A 13480-nucleotide genomic window follows, 5' to 3' on the forward strand; every position below is an offset into this window, starting at 1 on the left:
ATAAGGTGAATGTGGGATACTTTTTTTTTTCTTTTCTTTTTAAGATGATACCACATTATTGGTATCCGTAAGAATATTTTAGCTAAATAATCCATGTAGGTGAAAGTCTCTTGTTCACAATCACCGATATGGTTGCTTTGATTTTTTCACCAATATTTCTTCAGCATGCTTGTCATATATATATATATATATATATTGGTTAGTTAAGTGTGTTTATGAAAGCTTATTTTACGTTGTGCTGTATCAGCAAAACATTCAGTGACATGGACATATGGAATAAGCTACGGGAGAATAGCCGACAATTTACCGGCACCCGAAACTGTAGTAACCCTCCTAAAAGCCGCAAAGGTAAACCACATTCGAATCTACGATGCTGATCATGGAGTTCTTACGGCTTTCAACGGTTCCGGTATAGAAATCATAGTTGGACTTCCCAATGGGTACTTGAAAGAAATGAGCACAGGAGAAGATCGGTCGATGAATTGGGTTAGAAAACGTACAAGCATTCCTTCCCGGAACCCAAATCCGAGGAATCGCGGTGGGAAACGAGATCTTGGGCGGTTCCGATATGGAACTTTGGGAAGTCCTATTGCCTTCAGCAAAGAACATTTATGGCGCTGTTTACAGGTTGGGTTTAAAGGAGATTATTCAAGTTTCAAGCCCACATTCAGAGGCTGTTTTCGCCAATTCTTTCCCACCCTCGGCCTGCATTTTCAAACCCGATGTTGTTCCATTCATGAAGCCACTTCTACACTTGTTTTCGCAGATTGGTTCACCCTTTTATATAAATGCCTACCCATTTTTAGCCTATAAGAACGATCCTCAACATATTGACATTAACTACGCTTTGTTCAAAGATAACCGTGGGATTTAGGATGCCAAAACCAAGCTTCATTACGATAACATGTTTGAAGCTCAGGTTGATGCGGCTTATTCGGCATTGGAGAAAGCTGGTTTTAACAAAATGGAAGTCATTATTTCGGAAACTGGTTGGGCTTCGCGTGGGGATCCTGATGAAGCCGGTGCCACGGTGAAGAACGCCAGGACTTACAATCGGCACCTTCGTAAACGGCTGACCAAAAAGAAGGGAACCCCGTTGAGGCCCAAGATCCCTGTCAGGGCTTATGTTTTCGCTTTGTTTAATGAAAATTCCAAGCCTGGACCAACCTCTGAGAGAAACTTTGGGTTGTTTAAGCCTGATGGTAGCATTGCGTATGATATTGGATTCACTGGCCTTGTTCCTTCTTCAGCACCCCCTCCCTCTTTTAAGGTATGCTTTTGTTTTCTTTATAAATTTAAACTTGTGTAAGTAGCATTTCTTTGACGATTCTTTTTCTCCATTGATTTTCAGGATATTGCAGCTCAGGGATGGTTAAGATAGTGTTACTCATTGCTCTTTATGGCTTGCAGTGTGGTTCTACAGCAGGGTTAAGGCTTGTAAATACTCAAAGCCATAAATTAACTTTGTTTTCTTTGACAATGTAAATCAGAATTAATAAGAAAAAGTAACAAATAAATATTTGAAAGAAATTAATCATAGAAAAAGAAAGAAAGAAACTCGAATTGAATAAAGATGGAAATAGCCAATTTTGTGTTGAATTGAGGTTCGGTATTGGTGCTCATTTTCATGTGGGTGACTTTGATTGGACGAAAAAGTAAATGAATGGAAGGGCGGAAAAAATTAATTTGATTATTCCAAATGATGAAAGAAGAGAAAATTAATGAGAAATGTGTGTCATAATATATTGTATGAAACTGTAATTTTACGTCATTTTTATTTTTTTAATGGGAGAGTGATATCTCAAATTTTTCCTTCTAATTTTTAGTTTTTTTTTTCTTCAAAAAATTTAAATCTAACTAAAAATTCTAAAAATCAAGAATAAAAATTTAATTTGTCATTTTCTATTTAAAAGATATATGAATAACAAAGATTCACAATATTATACAAGTATTTCTCCTCAAAATTATATGATTTTTAAATATTTTATTTTTTTTCTGAGCTATCAATTAAAGTCTTAAAAGTAGTAAAAAAACCCACCAACTCAAAATTAATAATGACTCCAAAGTCTTAGAATAGAAAACCCATCAAACAAAGATTAATAATGTTAACTTAAATGAGAATTCTTGGGATAGTTTTTTAATATAAATTTTTTGTGAGTTTTAATAAAAGATAAAAATTTTAATCGTTTATTTTCATAAACTTTTAAAATTTCTAATCAAATGCTAATTTTTTTTATTAGAATCTGTTAAATATGTTGGTACATATTATAGATTTTGTAATGCTTATAAAATGTTAGTTATATATTATAGATCTTAATAGTTGTTATAAAAATAGATATGTTGCCATATATTATATAAACAGATTTTAGAATTAATGGTGTGGCACATTGATCGGTCTTGACCCAATTTTGTAATCAAATATTAAATTCCTATTTATATAATATATAATCAATTTGTATAATAATATTTTTTTATAACAATTACCATAATTTATAATTATTACTAAAATTCTTATTAGAAACTCAATTTTATAACAAAATACTAAAATTTCTATTGGAAATTCAATTTTGTAACTAAATATTTTGTAAAAAACATTAAAAAATATTAATTAAAAATTATAATTCCAAAAATATTATTTTTTTATTTTTATGATTTTTTATTTTTATATAAATAGATTTTGAAATAAAAAATTATAAAAAAATAATAAATAATTACAAATAAATCACAAAAATTATATTACTTTTTGGCATTATAATTTTTAAAAAATTTTAAGTCAAAATTTTTTACAATTTTTTTAAAAAATTTTACAAAACATTTAATTACAAAGTTGAGTTTCCAATAAAAATTTCAATATTTGATTAAAAAATTAAGTTTCCAATAAAAATTTTAATAATAATTATAAATTTTGTTAGTTGTTATAAAAATAGTGTTAACAACATATCGATTTATATAACAAGTACCAAATTCCATAAATATTACTAAAATAAGTTCTTATTGTACACCCAATTTTGTAACCAAATGTTAAAATTTATATTAATTGGAAACTCAAATCTATGACAAATACTTTGTAAAAATTCTTTTAAAAAAATTATAAAAACTTGTAAATTAAAAATTGTAAAAACTAAAATGCCAAAAAAATATATTTTATAATGTTTATGATTTTTATAATTATTATGATTTTTCAACATATTTATTTATATAACAACCTCCCCATTAGTTCGTATACATAAAATAATTTTGGTGATAAATTTTATTTTTTTTCAAATAGTAAGGCGGAAGCTCTCCACAAGAAAAAGAAAAAGAGAATATATGCGGTCTTTCTTACCTTTCAACTAATGTGTGAATTGACAAATTCGAATTAAATTTTATATTAACTTTTTAGTTTTTAGTTTTTTTTAATCTAGTAAATAGATAAAATAATTTTTTTATAAAAATAATATAAAAAATTAATTAATTATGAAAATAAGTTGGAGAAAAAATTACTTATGAAAATAGGTTGTTTGCTATAGTACCTATCGGTGTCGCCTGACTACTCTTTTTCAGCCAATCATCACATATCAATTTTTTTAAAAGAAGAATTTTTTATTGTTGCCGCCATTATGTCAAGTAGCACCCGTATGTATTTTTTAAAATACCTGAAAAAATAAGGATATATACGGTGGAAAAAAATAATAACTTTTTAGTGGTGTCGTTGGTTTGTTAGGTGGCACTAGTGGTTTTTTTTTTGATAATTGTTAGGGAAAAAGGTTGACCAAAAAAAATTGTTTAATTGGTGTCATCGGTTAGGTTTATGTGATTAAATTATTTCAAACCTAATCCGTCCATGTTACTTCACATGAATTCTAAGAAACCTTTAGTTGAATATGATCAGTAAAATGCATGGTTTTCTAAATAAAAGATTCTGAATGACTTAATCTTGGTTTCAAACTCATGAAATGTCAAGTTGCCTTGGATTATTTTTCTAGAACATTGTAAGAATGATTAAAATGAACTAAGTTAAATAATGTAATTATTTTAGCCTATGCATGTGATCATTGTTAAAATCTTGTGAATTCTGCTGCTAAATCTATCTCATTCATTTTATTGCATCCATTACATTTAGGTTAATTGCATTAGGGATCCCTTTGCATCTAGATTATTTAATTTAATTTAATCACCAATCACCTCAAAAAGTTTTTGTTTTCTTACCAAATTGTTAGTATTAATTTTACAATTAATTTATTAACATACACAGTCCTTGTGGAGACTATAACTCTTATACTTACTTATTACTTGAAAACAACTGTGTACACTTGCACAAACCACGCGTTACAAGTTTTTGGCGCCATTGCCAGGGATTATTGCCTTAATAATTTTTTGTGAAATTATTTGTTACAATTTGGTTTGTTAATTATTTTCATTCTCGTTCTTATTTAATTATTTTTTATTATTCTTTATCTTTTATGATTTTCTTTTCAGGTCTTCATAAGTATAGATCGGATCATCGATTTACTCCTTGTAGACCTTGAAATCAAGTAGGCATTTAGACAAAAAAGACAAGAAAGATTAACCCAGAGACAAGCGGTAGAAATGGACTTTGAAAATCAAAATGATGTTCAAGGGAATGGAGTTGTTAATGCTCGTAATCCAATCCTTATTGCTGATGATATGGATCGAACCATAAGGCAGTACGCTGTGCCATGTCTGAATGAGTTAAATCTAGGAATTAGGAGATCGGAGATCGAGGCACCGTAGTTTGAATTGAAGCCTATGATGTTTCAGATGCTTCAAATAATAGGCCACTTTAGTGGAATGGCCACAAAAGATCCACATCTACACCTTCAATTGTTTATGGAGGTGAGCGATTCCTTCAAGATAGCCGGTGTAACTGAAGACACACTGAGGTTGAAGTTGTTTCCATATAGTTGCGAGATCAAGCCCGAGCATGGCTTAATTCATCGCCATCCAATTCAATTTCTACTTGGCAAGAATTAGTTGAACTCTTTCTGGTAAAATATTCCCACCTAGCAAAATTGCTAAGTTGCGGAGTGAGATCACCACTTTTCAACAAATTGATGATGAATCCTTATACGAGGCATGGGAATGATTCATGGAGTTACTTCGTAGATTCCCTCACCACAGGATTTTGTATTACATCAGCTGGAAACATTATGGTCTTAACACACACACAAGGTTGGTGGTAGATGCTTCTGTGAATTGTGCTCTCTTGTCAAAGTCTTATAATGATGCTTATGAGACCATTGAGAGAATAGCCAGTAACAATTACTTGGCCAACAAATCAAGGAACTTCAGGAAGACAAATAGTTGGAGTGCATGAAGTAGATGCCCTTACTTCACTCTCAGCTCAAGTATTGTCTATCTTTTCAAAGTTGAAACAATTTACAACTAACGGTGTAAATCAATGTTGCAACTGAACCACAAATCCACCACCAAGGAGGTGAACCCGTAACACCCCTAACCCTAAACCATCGCCAGAACAGGGTTACAGAGCATTACCAGAACTTACAGATTAAATAAACAGATATTCTACACCATACAGTATTCATGTTTGAAATCAACCATAAAGTCCCTTATATGAACCCTCGAGGTCCAAAACATGCATTAGAAACTAGTTAGGACTAAACCGGGTACTTAAAAATTTTTCGCAAAATCTTAAATTTTTTCCTAGATGTAAGGGTCACACGCTCGTGTGATTAGGCCATGTGGCTCACACGAACAGGGACATGCCCGTGTCTCAGACCGTGTAACTCTCTGACTTGGATCGCACGGCCAATCCACATGTCTATGTGTTAGGTCATGTGTGGATGCAAGGGTCACTCGGCCAATCCACATGCCCGTGTGCTAAGTCGTGTAATCAATTTTGAGCATTCTGTTTTGACATTTTAAAGATGCAAGGGACACACGGCTAGATCACACGCCCATGTGCTAGGCCGTGTGACATACACGACTGAGACACATGCCCGTGTCTCTGCCCGTGTGGACAAAAATAGGCTATTTTCCAAGCCACATTTCTCACCCAATTGGTCTTCCTCTTACACCAATACTTAAACATATTTACAAACCATTTTTAAAATAATTAATTCAAGTCAAAACCAAGTCTCATACATGACATATCATCACATACAACTAATGTGCTCTTAAACATCTCATGTAACACCCCTCACCCGAATCTGACGCCGGAATAGGGTTACAGAGCATTACTGGACTTATTACACATTTAAACATACATTTCTCATACATTTTTCCATTTCAAAAATAAACCATTCACAATCATACATAATGTCCCTAATACGAGCCTACAAGGCCCTAAACATGCTTTAGGAATGGTTCGGGACTAAACTAATAACTCAGGAAATTTTTAGAAAACTTAGAAAATTTTTCAAAATACAAGGGACACACGCCCGTGTCACAGGCCATGTCCCATCCAGTTCTGACCCTATATAACTCCCTGACTTGGGTCACACGGCTAACCACATACTCGTCTGACCAGCCCGTGTGCCCTTCGAAATGGCCACACACGCCCGTGTGCCAGGCTGTGTGCTAGGCCGTGCCAAATCTGTAGGGTATACTGACTTATGCCACACGGCCAAGTCACACGCCCGTGTGCTAGGCCGTGTGGAGCATACTGACTTGATTTCTAATTAAACACTAAGGGACACACGGCAATGTCACCTGACCGTGTGTCACACACGGCTTCTCTGCCCGTCTGGACAAAAATAGGCTGTTTGCCAAGCCATTTTTCTCACCCAATCATTCAATCACCTACACAAACCAAATGGCGCATAACATGGCATAAATAGGCATTCTAACCAATCTCAATCAAGTCTAATTCATGCTATTTCCATACCAAAAACTATAAAGCTCATAACATCATAAATTGCCTATGCAAAATATGCCAATCATATTCACAATTTAACCTAAATGATTAACTTCATACATACATTATCTTGCCATAAAACCATAAGCATATCAACTTCCAATTTCAACTATTTGACGTCCATAATGCCAATTCACAACAAGCATATAAAATGGAAATTCTCAACCACACAACCAAAGGCCATTTACACAATTATATACATCACCAAATATACCAAAATAAGTCAACTCTCATGGCTATACACAAAACCACACACTTAACATTTACACGTCAACTCAATTGGCTAAATTCATTACCAAACCATAAACCAAAATGACCATAAGTCCTATACATGCCATATAACCAAATACATAAGCTCAAAAGTACCAAAGTAGAAGCTCGATAGTGTGATGCAATCTCCGATGACTCCTAATTCGAGCTAGCTTTGAAATTCACTATAAAAAATGGAAAAGTAAACAAAGTAAGCTATAAAGCTTAGTAAGCTCGTATGCTAAGTAAGTAAAACTTACCAACTAACAATTCAATAACATAAACATCATATAATGCAATTCAAATTTGAAGCATGACTTAACATGTGTATTCAATCCAAAGATTAGCTCGTATCGATCTCATACTCATCCATATCTTTGATATACCTATTGAACCATTTGGAATACTATCGGATACTCAGGAATCTCGCATCCTAAGTGCCAATACATAGTCAAAGCTATATCAATCTCATATCACATATAATGCTCACTCTCGAGCTATCAACGGGTCTGCTCACACAAGCTAACGAGAATCCGCAACACATGCTGGATAAATCAGCCACCGGTAGGATGTACGAACTAACATCCAAATCACATAACCCCTAATGACATGTCATTCGTATCCTAATCTATTCTTAAGGTTCAAACGAGATTTCTCAATGCCGAATTTTCGTCGAATTTATCCGCAAGGTTGTATTCACAAATAATTCAATAATAAAGCATATTTAAAACTCAATTATATTAATGCTTATTAACATACGAACTTACCTCGAATACAAAAATGATGAAATGAGTCGATTAGTCCAACACTTTGTTTTTCCCCCGATCTAAATCCGAACTTCAGTTTTATTGATCTATATATAATCAAATTTAGCTTATGTAATTATTATTCTATTCAATTTAGCCCAAAAATCACATTATGGAAACTTTACACTTTTGCCCCTAATATTTCAACATTTTTACAATTTAGTCCTTATCTCATAAAAATACAAATTCATGCAATTAGGTCCCTACCCATGTTAGTTGAATTTCATATAAACCCATACCAGCTCATATTTTTCATTTATTTCAAAATTTAACCATAAATTTTACACATTTCACAATTTAATCCCTAATTAGAAATTTTATAAAAATCACTTTACAAATGTTGTTTATCTAACCACAAGCATACATTTTCTATCATCAAACATTAAAATACACCTATATTCATCAATAACAAAACCCTAAACCTTTATAAGTTTTGGAAATTAGTCCCTGGGCTAGCTAGATTAAGTTACAACAACTCCAAAAATATAGAAATCATTAAAAACGGATTGAAAAATACTAACCATGCACCAAATTTAGCTTAGCCGAATTAACAAGCTCCCATGGAAAGTTTTAGCTTAAATTTTCGGTGGATAATAAACCATTTAGCAAGAGGACAACATCTTTTACAATATTTTACTTTGTTTGATTTATTAAATTACAATTTTAACCTTAATTAATAATAATTAAAACACTTAATAATGTGTCCAAATATGTCCACTCACATTAACCATGGTATAATTTCAACATAAGGACCTCTAATTTAAGATTTCATAGCTATTAGACACCTTTAGCTAATAGAAAAAAAATTTACACTTTTCGCAATTTAGTCCTTTTTATCAAATTGAACACTCAAACAATAAAATTTCTTAACGAAATTTTCACACAATTATACTATCATGCTGTATCATTAAAATAATAATAAAATATTTTTTTTACTTTGAATTTGTAGTCCCGAAACCACTATTCTGATTTGACTAAAAACGGGCTGTTGCATCTCAAATGACACTTTACCATCATGTAATTAAATATACAAACTTACTTAACTTATTGAATTCACCTATATGCATATTTTATTAAATATGTTAGAATTAATTTTCAATACGCCAACATGATTTCTATCAATCAATCATTTAAGACACACCAAACATGTTATAGCCTCATTTATATTTATAGTTGGTATGCCATAAAGTCAAGATATTGATTGAAAACCATCATTACTGGGCAACCCAGGATAGTAGATTGTACATGTAAACTCATTGTTGCCAAGCAACTCGAGGTGATAAAATAATCAGATTGTGAAAGTCATCATTGCTGGACAACTTGGGGTGGTAGTATGTACATGTCCAGTGTCATCAATTTCAGGTAACTCGAGGTGATAGATCTGCATATCCATTCTCAGTTTGTGTCTAGTTAATAGGGTTATAAAACATGAATTGGCTAATTGGCATATGAAATAAGTTAAAATGAGCCCCAAAGTTTGATTAATTCTGAACAAGATTGGAAATGATTGGAAAGGATGAAATGAAATGGAGTAATTGTGCATATAATTGTTAAATGTGTAACAGCCCGCTTGACGAAGTCTCTGTATCTAGTTACTTTTTGGTGTATAGTTGTTAAAATAAGGTTAGATATGAGTAAGTAAAATGTTTGTCTTGGTTAAGTATAGAATTTTGTGTATTGCGTCAATTGGCGAACTCTTAGTTTTGGCGAGTTTTATGGTTTGGTGGACTCTTCTGTTAAGTATCCGTCCAAATCAAATACTTTGGGTGAACTCGTTAAGTTTGTAGCTATTTAGATTTGTTTATTATTTAAGTATGGTAATTTGGTTAGTTAAGTTGAGATTTAGTTAGAACAGAATTAGACTACTGTATATGATAAGACTTAAATTATGTTAAGTGCACTTAATCATGGGAATCAAGAGAGTTAGTGGAATTATCTGATTTTTCCGTTAATCCTTGTCTTTGAGCTTAAGTATATAAGGATAGCGGTGGTCTTTCTAAACACTTTTACGTTTTCTACTTCTTCCTTGATTTCCTCTGAAAACTCTTTAAAAACCTACATTCAGAAAACCTCTTCAAATTAAGATTTGCAGTATTCAACTAACTTCTACGTTAGTACCAGCTCACTGGTAATTACTAATTAACCCTATGTTACCCTCTAAGTCATTTACATGTTTCTTGTTTTGCATGCATAGATGTTAGAATAGTTTGTGAGGAAGGAAAATTCCTAATTCTGGATTAAGTGTTGTTGATTCTTGCATTCATGATCAAATTTGATCTATTGATGATCTGATATGTTTAATTATCTTTATTTTAGTTCTAGAAGTTAATAAAGGTCCAAGTGATAAAAGGAAATGATTTGCTTTATAGACTTGTACTAGAGTTTTTGGTAAGTCCCTTCTTATTTCCATGTGTTGTAATTTTCTTTATTTTATAATTCATGTAAGGTAAGTAATCCTCCTCTATAATGGATGAAAGATTTTGTGTGGGTAATGGTTATCCAAAGTCTTCAGTCTGAGTGCATGTTGTTTGTGATATAAAGTAAGTGTCATTCTTCATGCTTAAGCCACTGCCATTTGCTTCTGCTTCTGTTATGTATGATATGATATGAATTGCTATGAGCTGATGGAGATAATGACATATGTTTATGTAGCCTTTGGTAGGGCAACTATACTGCAAACCAGATTGGCATATCATAATAAAAAATGTTGTTCTAAATGAAAAAGGTATGAGAAGTTAAGGAGAAGAATGTATGTGAATAAGACTGAATAATATGCTTCTAATTCTGAATTTTGGGTACATGGTTGGCATGAGAATGAATTTGTCTAAGTTGTGTTCAACTAGTGTACAGTACATGCCCAAAAGATAAGTAAGTTGGCGTTTTGAGTTTGTTTGTATTCTGTACACGCCATTGTGCACTATGTGAATGTGCATAAATCCTTCGAAAAGGTTCAGATTTACTATCAGAAATGCTATGTATGATTTCTCTTTGGAACTTACTAAGTTCGTATGAACTTACTTTGTTACCTTTTCCTTCTCAAGCTTGTTGACTGAAGGAAGGCTTTTGTTAGAAGGACTATGCCATAGTGCTACTACTATTGTGAGATATCTGCTTTGTTTCGTATCATGTATGACTCGTAGGGGTGGCATATAAGTGTATTTGGAAATGATTTGTACAAAAAACTTATGTTTTGATAAGATTATGTTTTTATGAGATTTCTATGAAGTATTAATGATTGGTTTTAAATTAATACATTTTGTTTAATGAAGTTATTACATTTGAACTTATATGTCAAATAGCTTGTACATTATTTTTTAAACTGTTGATGTTTTCATTCCAACATTGGTAAAGTAATAGCTAATATATGCTTTATATTTATAACTTTGTAAGAATTATATAAAGCTTTCGCCAAAATGTTTTAAAGTTAGTTTGATTTGAAGTAGTGACACACCATACTCGGATCCAAATATAGGGTCGGGTTTGGCGTGTTACAAAATGTATATGGATAAGTATATGTTTACAATTATTGATAAGAAATGACTATGTAATAGGTGGATTGAATGAGTAATGGCATGATAAGTATGAGAAATATGTTAATAGAAGCTTTTGACAAGAAATTTGTATATGAATTGGTGTAAATTGAGTTTGAAATTTGATGTATGCATTAGTTTAACTTGTATTATATTATCTTGAATCATGGAAATACCAATAAGCTTTATTACTTAATGTACAATTTGTTTTCTTCATATGCATGCATAGGTGATCCTCAAGAATACGAGAAGTACTTCTGACATCTAGGAATCCATCCTTGACTCAACAAAGTTTGTATAGTCCTGTTTTGTTAAATATATGGCATGTACTTAGGTTGAGCCAGTTTTTGGTATAATATACTATCTTATGAAGTTTTGGAAGAGTTTTTGGTATAATATGCTATCTTGTGAAGTTTTGGAAGTTAGAATTGGTAATTTTCGGTAATGGGAAAATGAAATAGTTGTCTAGATGATTTTGGTATACTTGAAATGCAAGAGATAACACTAAACTTTAACTTATGTAAATATTAGTAGGTTTAAAGGGTTAAATGGTTATCAACATTTTAATTACTTGTATGTTTGAATGAAATGGTGAAATGGTGAAATGGTAGTAATATTGATGCATAAGTTGTGTTAATTGCTTAGGATGGAGTATTGAATTATGGTATTTTTCTTAATTGATTGAATGGAAGAGATACCTTGTACAAATAAGTAAATGGGATAGGTATCAAATTGGACCCTTTAGAAATAGTCAGTCACGTCGCAACGATGTCCTTTCAATGTTACGCGTCGTCGTAGCAAGATTAAATAGAGGTTACGTCATGACAACATAGCCTCAATGTCGCGATAGGTCTAGTTAGTATATTGCATCACAATGAGGAACCCCCGTAGTCATGATGTCAACTCGAGATTTTGAAAATATTAGAGTTTAGTCCTAATTCAACCTTGGGTTAGCATTAGAGCTTTCATAAGCTCGTATAAGACCCAAAAGGTTTGTATATCATATCATATTCATGTTTTGCTCGTATTTAAATGTATAATGGTATAAATTGGTTGTATTAAATCATAGTTGCTTCAGAAACAAATGTGAGATCCTATAGCTCGGACCTGACGATCGAGTCAGGTATGGGGTGTTACATTTGATCTATATATTTACTTGAAGATAGATCTATATCCAATCTACTTGGAAAACATTTTTTTTATTTATTAACATGGTTGTCAAAACTAGATCAGACTGTTTGGTTGAATTGGTTGAATAAAGAATAAGTGGTCCAATCAGTTCAACCGGCACCATAAAACTGGAAAATAATGAACCAGTAAAAAATCGATTGAACCACTAAAAATAATTTAAACAAATTAAGAAACTAATTTTACCAGGTCAAGCTAGTTTAGATAATTAATTTTATTGTTATAATTTATAAAATGGTTATGTTTCTATTATTATGCATTTGTGTTTTTTTATTACTTTTTTATGAATTTTTGAGAATTTTAGAATTTTTTTTATGATAAATTGAGAGTTAATGGTTTAACTCATTCAATCACCAATTTGATTCTTACAACATTTTATAATGATACCATATACTAAATTTTTTTCGTTTACTTTTTGAATAATGTATTTAAAATAATTAATGAATGCATTAATGTAACAGCCTGATTTTGGGCCTAGTCGGCAGAGTGGTTTTGGAACCACTGCTCTGAGGTCGGAGAAATTATTTTTAATATTATTTTATGTGTCATAGCATGATTATACAAGTGCATGAAAATTTTGGTTAATTAATTTTAGCAATTGTGAGCTTAATTACGAAAAAGGACTAAATCGCATAAGGGTCAAAAGTTTTGTTTTGCTAACCAAATGTGTTAAATAGCTAGAGAATCATAATTCGGGGTCTTTAAAGTGCAAATAGGCTTTTAAATTAGTGGTGGTCGGCCATAGGGGACAAGAATTGACAAAATAGTCAAAGTTGGTAATGGTTTGGTATTTGATGACAAAAGCAAATACTAATAAAATAAAACAATTG

The 13480-nt window shown here is 31.8% G+C and overlaps 1 non-coding gene and 1 pseudogene across 1 annotated transcript; one reads left to right on the forward strand and one right to left on the reverse strand.

Moving 5' to 3' along the window:
* The first annotated feature begins 438 nt into the window (after window positions 1-438).
* Window positions 439-1381, forward strand: LOC107963049 (glucan endo-1,3-beta-glucosidase 14-like; annotated as a pseudogene).
* Window positions 1382-5017: 3636 nt separating this feature from the next.
* On the reverse strand, window positions 5018-5126 carry LOC121231564 (small nucleolar RNA R71). Its single transcript, XR_005929622.1, has one exon. It is a non-coding gene; the product is annotated as a small nucleolar RNA R71 (small nucleolar RNA).
* Window positions 5127-13480: the final 8354 nt, after the last annotated feature.

Source organism: Gossypium hirsutum, chromosome A06 (assembly GCF_007990345.1).
Source record: "Gossypium hirsutum isolate 1008001.06 chromosome A06, Gossypium_hirsutum_v2.1, whole genome shotgun sequence".
In the NCBI taxonomy this organism is placed as follows: Eukaryota; Viridiplantae; Streptophyta; class Magnoliopsida; order Malvales; family Malvaceae; genus Gossypium; species Gossypium hirsutum.